The sequence below is a fragment of the Myotis brandtii genome, unplaced genomic scaffold, assembly GCF_000412655.1.
Source record: "Myotis brandtii unplaced genomic scaffold, ASM41265v1 scaffold84, whole genome shotgun sequence".
NCBI lineage: Eukaryota > Metazoa > Chordata > Mammalia > Chiroptera > Vespertilionidae > Myotis > Myotis brandtii.
The window spans coordinates 7122619-7135247 of NW_005371410.1; positions in this window are offsets into that span (position 1 = coordinate 7122619).

Here is a 12629-nt window from a genome sequence, read left to right on the forward strand (position 1 = left end):
AGGGGTAAGAGATCAACCAAAGGACTTGTATGCATGCATATGAGCATAACCAATGGACACAGACAGTAGGGGGGTGAGGGCATGTGCTGGGGGGTGGGAGCAGCTGGGGAGAGATCAATGGGGGAAAAGGAGACTTATGTAATACTTCAAACAATAAAGAATTTAAATAATAATAAAAAAGAATGAACAACTACACCCCACAAGGGGATAAATTGTAAAGAAAAAAACATGTTTTTTGATAAAATCAAGTCATAAGACTTTATTCAACATTATACCATTTTTACAAATTTTAACAACAAGAAATAATAAATCAGTATTTTGGGATACATACATATGGGTTAAGACTGCTTCTTTTAAATCAAGGGAATAATGAACATAAAATTCAAGATGATGGAAAGGCAGGAATAAGATGAAGCCACTTATGTAGAAACAATGGCATTGTCAATGCTCTAGTTTCTAAGTCAGGTAATGAGTTTACAAGTATTACTTTTATTAATTTTAAACTTGTCCTATATGATAAAACCCTAATATGCAAATCTACTGAACAGCAGAACTACTGGTTGCTATGATGACACTGACCACCAGGGGGAAAATGCTCAATGCAGGAGCTGACCCCTGGTGGTCAGTGCGCTCCTACAGAGGGAGCACTGCTCAGCCACAAACTGGGCTCACAGCTGATGAGGGCAGTGGCAGTGGTGGGAGCCTCTCCTGCCTCCACAGCAGTGCTAAGGATGTCCAACTGCTGCTGGGAGCGGGCCTAAGCTGTCAGTCGGACATCCCCTGAGGGCTCCCAGACTGCGAGAGGGCACAGGCCCGGCCGGCTGAGGCCCCCCCCCCCCGAGTGCATGAATTTTGTGCACTTGGCCTCTAGTTTTTAGATAATATGATAATGTTTTAAGTATCAAATATTACATAAAGAGAAAATAACTGTTTTTAAAGTGCTTTTCTTTCATATGCAGCTATATAGCCTTCAACTTTTATTTTAATTGAAATTTCTTTTTCTTGCTTTTCTTAACATCCTTTGCCTTTTTCTTTTTTACATATAAGTTGGTTCTTTATAAACTTTAAAGTTATGGAAATAGCCAGTTTCATTATTTTTTGTTATGAAAAATATACTACTAATATAATAGATGTGTGAGAGTACAATATTCAAAATCAATTCCAGTGTAAAATTAATTCTCAGTTACTTGCAATATTTAATTTGTGTATGCAAAGTACCCTAAGTCACCAAAAAGATAATTGACTTTGCTCTGAAATCTCTCAGTCTACATATTAATGTCATCTTCTCTTTCAGACCCTCATACTCACTGGAACTCATTGTTATTATCTGTGTGAACTTAGAGGAGTTGCAATATCAATAAGTTTGTCAAACATCATTATATCTGGTCTCTTGGGCAGAATTTGTTTATGTTACCCCAGTTCTATAACTGTATGTACAACATGGAACAACTACCTTCCAATACTTGATGAATTCTTTCTTTTTTGCTGGTCAAATACACCATTGAAGGTTAAGTGTAAAATCTTAGCTACTTTAAAATACTTTTGCTAAAATCTCTAGCAGCTAAGGGAGCATATTTTCCAATCTGTAATTGGTAATTAAAAAATTAATTCTAAAAGTATGTGTTAATAGCCCTATATTCCTCATGTAGTTGTGGGACCACAGCACACATACAGACTAGGTAGAGTAACTATTTTAAATTTTCAACCTGATGTATAACCTTAAGTGGTGGGGATGTTGGTGGAATGGGTTGTGATATTTTCCTCCACTAAAACATTGCATTTTTGTGATATTTTATTGCCACTTGTCCTATCCTAAAATCTTCAAAACTTTCAGTTTTACCACATGGAGTGTCTTGTGACAACCACAGTCACAACTGGCTCTAATCTGAAAGCTTGTGTGAGAAATCATCAAAAAAGCAGAGTGAGTTGCTCAATTACTATTATTTTATATCTTTTTATTGTAAAAACACATTAAATGTGAAACATTCTTTTAACATTGATAATTCAGAGTGACACCCATCAACACCACCACTATCAGCTAGCAGAGTTTGACAATTGGAGAATAGGTTTCTTTTTACAAATATCCTTGTTGTTGGCTGGCTATGACCAGGAAACACTGAAGAACTGATGGAATGTTCATGCCACCAGAGCAGTCGTAATAAAAAGGTTTCCTTCTGCAGGTGATACCAAAACCGAAGCTGCATTAATTTTTCTTTTAACATAGAGTTTCCTCTCTTCTCTCATTCAACCAAGTTCATGTTCCTTCAGATGCTAAATCTGTACATCCCAAAGGCATGAATACAAAAGCAGACTTCCTTGTTCCCTAATTATCTTTGGCAGAATTAGTATCATCAAAAGAAAATCCCAGTGAAATCAACTTACACAACTAGGAGAACAGGAAACAGCATGGCATTTAAAAACTCATCTGTTGTCGTGGCCCACCCATGGGAGCACAGGAATGGAAGCCCGTGCCCTCCGCTAGAGATGTCTTCAGGGCTGGCTGGGGAGACAGACTAAGATGCTACCAGGTTTTCTAATTGTCCTAGTGGTGGTCTTATTGTAAGGAGCCCTAGAGAGTGGAGGAATGCTGTTAGTGGTACTTTACAGTTTGTTGTATTTATGCCTAAGGAACCACCACTCTTATTCTCAGATTTAAAGATCTTGAGGTTTGGAGTTACTAAGTCTAGGCTTCCTGGGGACTTCCATCAATTCCATTGTGTACATTGGGTTAAGAGCAATTGGGGTTGATCCTTCTCTGAACTTTGACCTCCATCCCTTTGGGAGTCCCATCAGGCCTTTGTGTTCTGTTGTAATGACTTTTCATTGAATTTTTACTTTTCTTGGGTGGGCTAGAATCCATAAATATAAATGGGAGGGCTGCTGGTCATTCCAGGAATTGGAATTCAATCCTCAGAAGGCTCTGATAAAATGTACACTGGATAGAGCCCTGTTCTTACAGCTTACGTTTATCTGAAACTCTGTGAATTACAACCTGGTAATGTCTGTTTTCTCATGTGTTATCACATCTGTAATGATAACAAAATCATGCTAATTCATTTCGATTTTTTTTTTTTTTTGGTGACACTGAAGCTGAAAAGACCCTCCATCCAGCCTCTTACATCAAAGTGCTTCTTTCCTATTGTGCCACTTAAAAACAAAACTGCATTCCACTCTTTGACACACTCGAATCTTTCCATTTCTATTACAATCCTTCGTTAATTTGACTACCTCGTTGCTTTTTAGCTTTGAAGAAGGGGAGCACTAGAAAACACTTGAATTCACAGTCAGCTCTGGCAGCATGGGTCTGCTCTTCCAAATATTTCAACTATTTCCTCCCCGCTGACTTACTATCATGTTTGAGTTCCTGTGCAGAGCAGATACACATCGTGCCCTCCCATGTTAGGCATCATAAATATCTTTCAAATAATAGGTAATTCACCTGATCTTATGCATTCCTGTGTACTTAAGAGATTCTCAGTGGGAAGAGAAAAAATGCATTTTGATTTGAGGCATTCCCAGGTTTTATAGGGGTGCTAAATTATACCCCTGTAATGGTGGGGGAACTACTGCTCTCATGATCAGATGCTATCTCTATCTCTTTCTCTTCCCCTCCTCAGTCTCAAAAGAGACATCTGAAAGGGTACCCCACCTGGTAAACAGCAAGATCCCCCTCTCTATAGCCTCATGTTTGCAACTTTAAAGAAATGTGTCTGGGCATCATGGATTACCAGGGTCTGTGGAAAGTAAGGGAATTTCATTACTTTAAATCTCTGGAAGGAAATGGGAACCTCTGTACGAAGCAGCTGTCCCATTTCAATTGTGCTCTGAATGGTTAAAAACGTGTCCTTATATTGAACATATATCTGCTTGGGTCAAATTTCTTAGTGTTAATCTAGCCCTCTGGAGCCAACCTGTCAGTCTTATCTCTTTTTAGAGCATGTTTCCCCCAAAGTTGACTATGGTTATCAGAATCATTTGAAATCTTCTCTGCATCGTTAGTATAAGTTTTTCTTCTGTAATGTGGAGTCTGGAAGCCTCCCAGCCTGCTCAACCATTCTCATCGTGTGTAATGAATGGGATGCCCTCCCAATAGAATGCATTTAAATGTCGTCTTAGGTTAGTTTCTCCTGAAAGCAACATGAGCTCAGTCTTGGTGCACATAGTTGATATGGGAGGTGATTCTAGGAAGATCCAGTGAAGAAGAGTGGAGAGTGACTTGGGGGAGGGAGAAAAGCCACAGAGTGTGTGTTAATGAGCTGATTCCAGTTGTGGGCAGTGGGGCTCCATTGTATGGGGGATCCTCTGCGAAACTGTGTGGAACACACCTCAGGATTATTTCATCAGGGGTTGGTATGGGGGGTCTGAGATGTGTTTCCATTGACAACCACTCCCCACTGGGAGAGGACTGAAGGGGGGGGGATAGGGGGTAGGGGGTGAATGCCCAGCACTTCCTCTTCGTGCCTTACTGCAGAATCCTCATATAGGTGCTGGGAAAACACTCTGCCTGTGGAGGAGAGAGACCCAGCTGTTTGAGGTGGACAGCTGCGAGCCTGCTGGGAACTGCACAGGGGAGTTCTGGTGTGCTGAGGGAAATGGGCAGGACATCTGGAAGGGCTGCCACCGAGGGCAGCCTGGCCATAAAAATATGTGAACCTGGCCCTGTATAGAGCCACAGGGATGTGGAACAGCAGAGTTTAAATCCTGCCTGAAAGCACTGCAATTTAAAAAATATATTAGTAATAATTTAGAGGCTACATCGGCCGAACAAAATATGTCAGCCAGTCTGTAGCCCTTGCCGCAATGAGCAGTTGGGACAGTGCCAAACTGGAAGGCTCGTCCTATCCAAAGGATGCTGCCGTTCCTCAACTCAGCCCATTGTTACCCTTTAAGATTATGGGCCAAGCACTGTTAGGTCTTTTGATTATTTCCATGAGAATTCAGAAATCCAGACTTGATGAGAAATTTCTTGATTTTTAAACATTATGAACTGAATTTGTTTGAGCCCCATAAAGTATATCTTGAGGGTGTCTGCCTCCCATTTAGAAGTCTCTGCTCCAACAACAGCAGCACAGGGGGGTGTGGGAACTCGGGACCTCCAAAGTATACAAAGTGGCTCCATTGGGCATTTCTGGGCAAACTGGTTTTGCTAATGCATGCTCATTTCAGAGAAATAAAGTTTCGGGTATAGAAATAAAAGAGATTAAAGACATGAAATAAAAACAGAAGTTGGGCAGTGGCATCCTTAGATAAACTTCATTTCCATTGAGTGGATCTCACGCCTTAGGGTGCGGGGGGAGGTGCTCTAAAATAAGTAAAGAGCTTTTGCCCTTGTTACTGTAACCCAGATTAAAGCAGCATTGCTTTGCATCAGGAAAATTTAAGGTAGAGCTTTGATCTTTTCTCTATTAAAATAAAGTAATGCTTTAGTCTGACCTCAAGGAAGTAGTCTTAATTAGGGGCCTTAAATGAAATAATTGACCTTGGCATTGCCTTCAGCTCAGGGCACAGAGCTATTATCAAAATGACTTATCGAGAATTAAGACATGCTGCAATAGGACTATTTATTTAATCATTTTACATTTTCAAATTTTAAGCTCCCAGACGCTTAGACTGCGAGGCCACGTACCAGCTTTGCAGTGGCCACACTGTTGTATCGGAATGAGATCTATGTTGAGATTATGCATTGATAAAGGATGTTGTCTTTGTTTAAACACTAGTATTGCTGACATTTTGGACCTGCTTCATTTTCCCATCAACCATCATAACATCATTTTTTGATTGTGAGGCATCTCTTCTGTGTGTTGCTGGGTATCGTTTCAAGCATTGGCACAAAGATTGGAACAGAAAAGTGCAGAAAAAGCACTGGACTACAAGGCAAGAGATTTCATTCCTGGTCTTCACTTTGTCACTATCCAGTGGGGGCCTGGGGAATTTTTTTATATATCACCTTTATATTTCTTACAGCTTTATTATCTCATACAGTTAATATAATTATTGTCTAACTTTTTAATTTGACCTTTCTTTTTCTTTTTTTTTTCTTTACTTAAAAGTCAAACTGTGATCAATTCTTCTTACCAAGGAACACTCTGGGCACTATGTTAAAATGACAAAATATGGCTAGGTAGTTCCCAAGGCCTTCTTTCTGGTTCTTTTTTCTCTTCTATGACCTACTTCCTCTCTCCATATTCCTTTACTCACACTCACAAGACACTTGGGGACACCAGTAAACTCTTACTCTCTCAACAAATTGGATTCTCACTCAAAATCTCCAATCAACCATTTACCCCACAGTGAGGAAAAGCTAACTGATTGCTGTCCTTTGTTGCATTTGTACTTATTTCTGGTTAAGAAATACCAGTAAGTTAAGATTTTACTCTCCTCATATAGAAATTCCAGAAATAAGTATCCAAGTGAGAGAGGTTTTGGGGTGCTAGTAACAAGTGATTTCTACTTTCCCTCAAGACTTTTAAAAGGAAATAGAGTGTAGGTATAGTACGGAAACCCAAGGTTCAACCTTGTACAGGCTGTAGAGACAGACTGTGGAGGGGCCAAGCAAAGAGCTCAGGTTTTCTGTGCATTTCCAACTACAACATATATATGGGAATGACAAAAATGGCCTTGTGAAAGAGAAAATTTCAGTAAGAACCTTACTATTGGGCTAATTTTATCTCATTGATTATAACTTTATAATTTATCTTGGTCCCAGAACACCCCCCCCTCTTTCTCTCATCCTCCTCCCACCATTCCCCACTCTCTCCCCTCTAATCCATCTTCTCTTATTTTGCATTTTGTCCTGAGATCCTGAGAATTTTTTCCTTTAACAATAGGTAGGGCCCATCTTTCTGACTTTAACTTCTTCCCACTGGGAGGTAGAGCTTTATTCTGACAAACTGTTTGGAATTACTGGGGGGAATATTAATAGAATTCCGACGTGCGTCCTACAGCAGTGAAGAGAACACCTGAGAAGTTGGAAAGCTTTCGTGGGAGATTAGAGGCGGCTGGGAGGAAATGTGTGAGGTGGTGGCGAGCTCCCCGCGCAGATATTTTACTATCCAGGGATCTCTAATTACTCATACAGTACATGAACAGTATGATATGTCCTTACAATTGCGGACGTCTTTTCAAAGATAATCTTTAATAGTTTATTTGACAACCTGTAAAATTATAGAAAATTATTAGTCTTGGGAATTATAAAAATCCCTGTAGTACAGTCAAACAATAAAATTATAATTACCTGTGGGTAATTGAAATTTAACTGTTTTTTTATTGTATATTACACATCAATAGCAACATAAGTTCAAGAGGTTTTTTTCTTCTTTCCTTTTTTTCTTGCAAAACCTGAGAAAATGGACAGCACTGTTGGGGGCTTGTGAGTTCCTGTCACAGTACTGAGCTTGAACAATTTCGATTAAAGCCCCATGTTTGAGACTGTCATTAGACCTGCATTAAATTACATATCTGGAGTGTTAAAAAATAAAGAGTACAGTAGCTTTTTCTCAGCTACCTAAGGTAGGTAGTTAAGGCCTTGATTATCTTTAAAGTTCTCTTTTTTTCCCCTCCACTGAAAGTCATTGTTTCTTTCATTAAACATAAAACACATTTAAGAACACTAAGCTGTGCAGACAGGAATATTAGGATGGCATATTCCAAAGTACCTTTGTTCTGTATTCATTGCTCTGGGTTGACTTTTTCATTGTATAATGTGATTTTATTATTTAGTTCTCATTCAGCTGCACTGAATAGGGCTGGCATTACCTGGGACCTCTAATTCCCCGGGCTTTGGATAAAGTAGGGACTTGCCTTCTTCCTCTTCCTCATCAACCTCCCCTTCCACCACTACCACATTTTTGTAAAGTCACATAGCATTTGTTTAAAAAAAAGTTAGTTAAGTGTATTTGTATACAATGGGAGAAAAAGAGAAATCCTGTGTGGTTTACTTATTATATGTGGGATCTAAAAAAAAACAATAAACAAGCATAGCAAAACAAAACAAAATAAGCCTTTTCAAACCAAAGCCAGGTGCTAGCATTTCAGTGTCTCCCCATCATGTCTCTTGAAGGATTGGCCTTTAGCATGGCATCTCCAGGCTTCACCCTCTGGTTTCCTTTGTTTAAAGGAACCTTCTGGTTCTTGGTTTTCACGGCTGAATAGGGGTTTAACTGAATGGAAAGAAAGTAATAAACCTGTGCGTGGGAAAAGAAAGTCATAGGTAACAGGCTGGTTCCTTTGCAGAAATGGTCTCCATCTTTTGCTGTCCCTCCTTACACAGCTCCACTCTCCCACCCAGTCTCAGAGTCCTGCCATTTCCGTATATAAACTTGATAGCTGCTGCAAGGCCTTCAGGGAACTGAGGGCACTCAGAGTAGCTCCTTGAAACTTTTATCCAGAAGTAGCCACTTCAGGCCAAGTCGTCTGATCTAGTTCCTTCTCTGTGGTTTGGACGGTAACGGGGATTTAAATCTACTTTTATTTCACCAGCCACTGATTTTCACCTCTGGGTTGAAGGAAATGGGGTCTAAGAATGTGGAAGGTTCCAGAATAATATCAGAAATTAGCCAGGGAGCTAGTGCTTTCCTTTCTTCTATAAGTAGTCTAAAGGGTTCAATGTGGGAGGACAAGAAATCTTCATGTCTGTGGTCACCACTGGGAAGTCCATGACAACATGAGGTAGAAGAAGGAGGGTCTACCTCATTCAGACCTTTGTCTTAATTTTATAAGTGAACCAAGAAAAAGAGGACAGAAAAATGAAGTTGAGACACAATAACATCATCTCATTTATTCTCATGTCCTTCATCAATTCATTCACACACATGATGCCAGACACTGAAAAGAACACACAGATACACAAGCTCACACACACACACCCCTAATCTTTTAAATAAGGTATCATTAAGATTTCCCATTTAATGGCTTAAGTCATAACTTCATGAATCTTAAGAACCAATTTTACAAAGCAAATGTACATAAAGTATTTCTTTTGGGAAAAGTAAGTCTCCTTAGAATTACTTCTATATAATGATTTAATGAGGCTCCTTAAAACACCAAATCTTATTTTCTATCCAAAATTTGGTTAGGAAGTATGTGCACTACCCTGAGCATTAAATGCATGTTGTAAAATGATAAGAAGCTAATATATTACCAATTACCCTCATGTAGATGAAAGCTCAAGGTGAATATTGTCTCTCTACAGATTGGGGTAAGCTCAGTAGTTTGAAGGCCCATGAAATCATGATTTTGTGAAATATCAGTTTGGTGTGATCTTTTTAATCAGGAACCAGCTCATACCTGGTGTACTCATTAATCATCTTTCTTTTCCCACTCCAGTAACCTCCAGGAGGATAGGCACTTTGTCATGGTCATCATTCTAATTTTCACAACCATTCACTGCTTTCACACTTAAAATAAAATCAAACCAGCCCTGATCGGTATAGTTCAGTTGCTTGAACATCATCCCATGCACTGAGTGATCGCCGGTTTGATTTCTTGTCAGGGCACATGCCTGAGAGGCAGCCGATCAATGTTTCTCTCTCTCCCTCTCCCTCTCTTTTTAAAACCAATAAAAACAAAAAAACAAAATTAAAAAGAAACCAAACCTTCTATATCTTGCCCCTGCCTACTTCTCTCACCTTGTCTTCTACCCCCGTTCCATTTCCCTCTAGCCCCTAAGTCCCTTGGTATTCATTAATGCACCAGCTTCTGCCCACTTTGCATTTTTCCCATTCAGTTATCTTCTCACCTCCTCAGGAAGATCTTCTTGACTACTCTTCTAAAATGTGCGTTCCTCCAAACCCGGCATTCTGTTTCTGGTTAGTCTGCTTTGTTTTTCTTCATAGTATATATCACCATATAGAAAGAGTTTTCATGTGATAATAACTCAGTAATAGTCTTTAAATAGTTAGTATTTTGACAAATGAAGAGCATCCCAGGATGGGAATTGAGTAGCGATCAAAGTGATCCTAAGTTATACACCAGGGTTCTTAGGGCTATGAACAGAAACAGACATAGCAGGAGGGATTTGTATAGACAGAAATAGCTAGTCACTGATGAATTATTTTGATTTTTGTATAGAGATGTGTCATTTCTGATTTCTAAAATGGAATTAGATGATCTATGCAGTTAAGACTCTGCATTAGGGCCAGCTGGCATGGCTCAGTGATTGAACATTGACCTATGAACCAGGAAGTCATGGTTCCCTTCCAGGTCAGGCCATATGCCCTGGTTGCAGGCTCGATCCCTAGTGTGGGGTGTGTAGGAGGCAGCTGATCAATGATTCTCATCATTGGTGTTTCTATCTCTCTCTCCCTCTCCCTCTCTGAAATCAATACAAATGTATTTTTTTAAAAAGACTGTGCATTGGGTCCAACAGTTCAGCATTACATGAGGAAAATGCATGTAGAAATTATCAAATTCATAACAAGGTAAAACCTGGTTTCCACCAATTTAATCACTATTAAAAGCCTCATAAACCACATTTCGGTAAAAAAGGACTAATATCTATTTCACATCTATGCCCAGCATCTAACTCAATTGTTATATGTTTCTTCACATTCTTCTTTAAAAAGTCAATGGTTTATGAAATTATCCAAAACCTAAACCCTTCCCTAGTCAGAAAAAAATCATTAAATGCAAAAGATTTTAAATTACATGCACTCCATAATTCCCCCAGTCTTCCCCCCCAACCAAGTGAAAGTTATAGTTTCATGATAAGAAATATATGTAAGGCATAGTAAATTTGGGGTGAAAGGCTCTATAATTTTGACACAATACCTAAAATTTAACCTAAGTTGTTGAAAGGTGAGACTTAAAAATATCCGAATGCTATTTTTCTCACCCGATTCCATAGTTTTGTGCATTCCTCTTTCTACTTGCAGAGGAGTAAAAGTAGAAGCCTTTTCCTCAGCAGACCCCTCACCTGTGGAGTCCTGGGAGGGGTACTTCCAAGACAATACTCTAAAACGTCATTCCTTTCCTGAAGACCCTTAAGAATCCTTAATATGCTCAAGATGCAGGCCTCACAGCTACATGGTGGTCTGAAGGTCAAGGATCATGCGAAGACCCAATGGATCTCTCAGTATGGGCAGTGTCCTTTGCTCAATTCAGCTGAAGGCTCTTTGAATCTTATCTTTTGGAAGGTTTGACGTGTAGAAAGCAAGACAAAGCTCCATCCTCTGGCCTTCTAGAAGATTCTCATTTCTTGCAGTCTACTTTAAAATAGGTGTCCTATTCTAACACCCCCAGGTCATTTGGGAACCTCTACAAGGGCTTCACAACAGTGTGTATCATGCAGAGGTCAATGTCTCTCCCTCAGTGTCCACATTCTGTGAGTAACAAGTTCCTCTAAACTCAGGATTACCAAGGGAATGGATTTCTCCCAAGTCTGGAGGAGACCTCACACTGCTCTAAGTTTCATAAGCTTGTTAAGTCTTCCTGACTGAAACCACAGGCTTGGTTGACAGTCCAACATCCCTTCCAGCTCTAGGAGTCCAGGTTTTAGCTCAGGCCCAGATAATTCTTGTAGTGAAAAAGTGAAACTTCTGTTCTAGCTAATTCAGTCTTCAGCACATTTGCTACTGTTTTTTAGAAGCCAGAGGCGATTTACAAGGGAACTTGCAAAGCCATTTTGCCTGAACAAATTCTCCATCTGGTGATTCACTGAACATTATCTCATATTTCTTAAAGAAAGAAACAAGGATGGACTTAGAAGGCCTCATGTTGAGGTTTACCTGCCAAGACATCTTATTCTGCTGACTCTCCAGACCCATTTGTAAATTTACACTTAAAAACACTCTTTTGGTATAATTTCCCATTATGCCTTTGCTTCTAGCTATCTTAGGTCAGTGAAACTGAAAGTTGGGGACCATGTGCACATAAATACTAACATAGTTGAAATTCAGGGGAAATTTGGTAAAAAGCCTCCATTTTTATTTTATTTTATGGGACTCACAAATGAATTTTGAGTAACTTTTTAGTCAATTATTCTGTGGTGCTTAAGAACAGTGCTGCTACTGAGGCATTTCACATTGCCTTCTGTGAAAAAAAATAATATGCAGCGATCCTTTTCATGCAAATGGAAAAACAGGACCTGTTAGTGTGTATGATCATACACAGGCTCTGCTATTCCTTCTGGGATACTCTCAATTCCACCAAACATTTACTACTCTAACCCTAACCTTTGCTTTTCCTCCTCTTGTTTGCTGGGATATTCTTGGTGTTCTGCCCATTTCCTTGCAGAGTTTGCTATGTTCCTGTTGGTTTCTGTGTTTTTCCTGACTTAAGCCAAATGTGCCTTCCCATCTCATTTGTCCTCACTTACTGACTGCGTCACTTCTCTTTCTACCCTTTCTACCCTCAGAGATAATATCTCCCCATCAAGTTGGTTTGCTTTTGAAGCAGTTTGTGCCTATGAAAGGAAACTGTTCTTGGATCCTGCTCCTTCTACAACACTGCTTTTTTAAGGCCACAGACTAGTTCTCATTCAGCTGAGTTTCTTTGTTTTTCCACTGTTTAATCCATAATTCTCTCTTTTTAAAAAATATATTTTATTGATTTTTTTACAGAGAGGAAGGGAGAGGGATAGAGAGTTAGAAACATGAATGAGAGAGAAACATCGATCAGCTGCCTCCTGCACC